General features: G+C 41.4%; 1 long non-coding RNA gene across 1 annotated transcript; it reads right to left on the bottom strand.

Annotated features, from left to right (window-relative positions):
• Window positions 1-713: 713 nt before the first annotated feature.
• Window positions 714-3,357, bottom strand: LOC307027011. Its single transcript, XR_013804505.1, has 3 exons — window positions 3,234-3,357; window positions 2,522-2,562; window positions 714-2,229 (listed from the first exon to the last, which is right to left on the bottom strand). It is a non-coding gene; the product is annotated as an uncharacterized lncRNA (long non-coding RNA).
• Window positions 3,358-3,951: the final 594 nt, after the last annotated feature.

Raw genomic sequence — 3,951 nt, 5'->3', positions numbered from 1 at the left:
TTAGCATTCTTTCTTTTTATTGATGCATATTTTAGTTATCACTCCCCTTTTAAACTTTTAATAATAATAATAATAACAATAATACATGGGACTTTTATAGCGCTTTTCATGAAACCCAAAGACGCTTTGACAGAGAATTAAGAAAACACAACAAAAAAAAGACAAAGAAATACAAAAAGAGATAAACAAAACAGAAAATACGGGGGGAGGGGGGTGGTCAGTGGTTGAATGCAGTGTTGAACAGGTGGGTTTTGAGTGATGTTTTTTATTATTAGTCCTTTTACTGTCATATAGCACACATTGGAATGATACACCTAGGCTATATTAAATAGATAAATGTGTGCTCTCTCTAGCTCTCTCGCTCTCTCTCTCTGTCTCGCTCGCTCACAGAGGACACATTTAGTTTTAATGTATGCGAGTACTGAGACAATAAATAAATATAAATCGTAATAGTATGCTCTTTCTGCGTTTCTGCTTAACAGCGTGTTGTCAGGTGTCTCGGATCGGAGCGTGTTATGAAACCTTTTGGAGAAAAAAAATGTTATAAAAAAAAAATGTTATAATCTCTCCGCACCGAATATTCGAATATTCGCTGCTGATTACTACCGAATATCCGGAGCCCGAAAAATGGTATTCGGGACAGCCCTAGTACACAGCTACGTAGAGCCTCTGTTATCATGAGCTACTCTGATACAGAAGGAACATAGGTACAGGAGGTGTAGAGCGAGGGATCATTGTCCACTAGTTCATCGATCGCAGATGGCGTCGTGCTTGCGGACGGATACAAAAAATATATATATATACGAAATATACTTTGGCGGCCGTTAATATACCTGTATACAAGTAGAGCAGGGGTTTTCAAAGTGTGGGTAGGTGAGCCTCCCCTCAGAGAACATAAGAACAGCCGCGCCCCCCCTCTCAATTATTATTGCTGTTATTATTATTATTATTATTATTATTATTGTTGTTGTTGCTATAATGCAGGGGTATTCAATTGCATTTCAAAGAGGTCCAGTAAGAGAAAATTTAATTAAATGCTCTGTTTTCGCTGTCTACCTTCCGCCATTTGAAATTACTCCGACTGTTTCTCTCCTCTTGTCTCGTCTCTGTGTGTGTTTGAATCTATCGTGCTGACTGCACCGATTTGATTGGCTGAGGAGCGTCACCTCCTTAAAACATTAAAGAATAACTTTTTAAACCTTTTTATTTTTATGTTTTAAACATATTGTATAAAACTCCCCCACTACTTGGACTATTCCTTGCACCCCTCTAGAATAAGCCCGAATGGTCTCAACCATATTGCATCAGTAACTGCACTTGTTATTATAACAAGATCGCAAGTACGCTGGTAGCGATCGGAAAATTGAGTGTTGTTCAGTTTGTGTGTTGTGGAACATGCGTGTCCGTGCATGAAAATATACCACACACCCAATTACAATAGCATGTTCAATTCACTACCCTGGAAGTTAATACAGTTGTTAAAGTTGGAACAGCCTGTGGACAGCCGTTCTTCCTTGCATGTCAGTCGCCGACACCTTCTTAAAGAGGACAGGCACATCTAGCTGCAGCACGACCCGTATATTTCCGTACGCCGTGTTCTCAAGACATTTTTTTTTTAACATTTTCAACATGGTGGATAAATCCTTATATGCTCCCGGTAACACACTGAACGTCAACTTTGCCTCCTTATTACACTCAGCCCTACTTTAGTGGGAACAATGAGTCTGCGTCTTTGATGCACAGAGGAATAAACGCAGATCATACTCTGGCTGCAGCCTTTACCGGTACTTGCTTTTGATCAAAGTCAATGCGGAAACCTGCACTCACACAGGTAGGTGGAGGGGAAGGGAATGAGCACTTTTACAGCCTTTTTGGGCGAGGTGGGGGAACTCGGTCTCCACAGACAGCCACAAGTGGGCAAGTGTAACTTTAATCGTCTTTTTCTCGTTATTTTGTGTCTCACGCTGCGCCTCCCCTGAAGCTCTCTGGCGCCCCCCAGGGGAGGCGCGCCTCATACTTTGAAAACCGCTGAAGTAGAGTCTATGTGTGGGAAACCCTGCAGTCTGAAAACATCCATGTTTAACTTTAAACATGATCTTTAATAATTGTGTAGTTTAGTTTAACTTCACGAGGTCGACCGGTTGGACTCTGGTTCTGGAGCAGCTTGCAGGCCTGGCTCCAGGAGTTCTTGGAGAGAAGGACCGCTTCCTGCCGCAGGACTCAGAGTTCCTGAACATGGAGAAACAGCTTCAGTTATTATGCTCCAAATATCTGGATCAAAGTCACAGAAAGAATGTGTCTGCAGCTCAGAGAGTCCTGCTGGGAACCCAGAGATGTGGAGGACCCCAAAGTTTGATGATAGAAATGTAGAGTACGGGTCCCCAGCACATAGAAGCTGCCGGATGCTAACCTGCATATGTTGGGAGAGCTTTACAGATCAGGAGAGGAACTCTCCTCCTCTGAGGTCATGCTCCATGAAAGAGTTTCATATCTGGATGAATGGAGGATATTCAGTACTCACAGGTCTTCTGGATCTTGGCTCTGATCTTCTCTCCTCTGATCCTGTAGGGATGAACACAACCCAACAGTTTTAGATCCAGTTTAAAATAAGTGTTTGTTCTTTGAGTCAGCTTCAGAGTCCTGACTGATCTCATGCTTTCCATCCCATCATATCTTCTCTGCAAACACTACGACTGACTGCTCTCAGCTGCATTACAGGAAGGAACCAGTCATTAGTCTAGAAACTAAAAACATCCCATCAAAACAGACTACCTTTTCCACTCTTCAGTCAAACCCCATTTGTCTGTGAGAGAGCTGATTACTAAATGTCAAGTCAAAGTCAGCTTTAGTGTCAATCTTCCAGTTTGTGTGCACAGACAGAGAGATCGAAATACCGTTTCCCACAATCCAGAATATAAAAACAAATGTATATAAAAATATGTGTACAAATATTTATATATATATACACAGAATCAAAGACACATGCTTACATTAAGACCTACATAAAAACAATACAACAATCAATATATACAAAACAAAATGACAGTGGCTACAAATAAATAATAATATATATAAATGTTTGCATTTCCAGCTGGCCTTCTATAGTTGATGGAAGAATGAGAGAGCCTGCAGTCAGTGGGTAACATCACTGATCTGTTGAGATTCCCCAGAGAGAGAAACACCTCCCTGTGTTTGATACAATACTGCTGAACCAGCAGAGACCCCTTACTGACCTGAGGGTCTCCAGTCTGCAGTCTGGACTCTCCAGAAGATCTCTCAGCAGCTCCACTCCTGAATCCTGCAGAGCGTTCCCACTCAGGTCCAGAATTCTCAGATGGATGTTGGACTTCAGAGCTGAGGCCAGAGCAGAACAGCTGATCTCTGACAAACTGCAGCTCCTCAGACTGAATAAAGAAAACATGATGAGGATAAAAATCAGTTTATAATCCAGTCAGATGTTCAGGTCTGAAATGTGCAGCTCATCATTACTGCGTCCTAATCAATGATCTTTCCCTGAATAACAGTGACCGTCATTCTGTTATTGAGGATCATCTTTATATCAGCCTTCTGTTTATTATCTGTGAAAACTAGGGCTGTCAAACGATTACAATTTTTTATCAGATTAATCACAGCTTCAAAATTAATTAATCAGATTAATCACCATTCGAACTATGTCCAAAATATGCCATTTCTTTATGTATATTGTTGTGGGAATGGAAAGATAAATGAAAGAAGGCGGATATATCCATTTCACATACAGTATGTATGTTTATTATAAAATGTTGTCTGTGTGTCAAAATGAAAGACAGCCCACACACCTATCAATCATCAAACCGTGGGGTCTTATTTCATTACGTGTTGATTTCTATCAACGGGGGAGTACTTCAGGAAAGTCGACGGGGGGGGGGGGGGGGCTAGTGGAGTACTTCGTGACCACAGAGTGTGAACGTT

The sequence above is a fragment of the Notothenia rossii genome (genome assembly GCF_949606895.1).
Source record: "Notothenia rossii genome assembly, contig: scaffold_124, whole genome shotgun sequence".
NCBI classification, from domain to species: Eukaryota; Metazoa; Chordata; class Actinopteri; order Perciformes; family Nototheniidae; genus Notothenia; species Notothenia rossii.
Note: the sequence above shows the minus strand (reverse complement) of the source record. Positions and strands in the feature narration are given on the sequence as shown.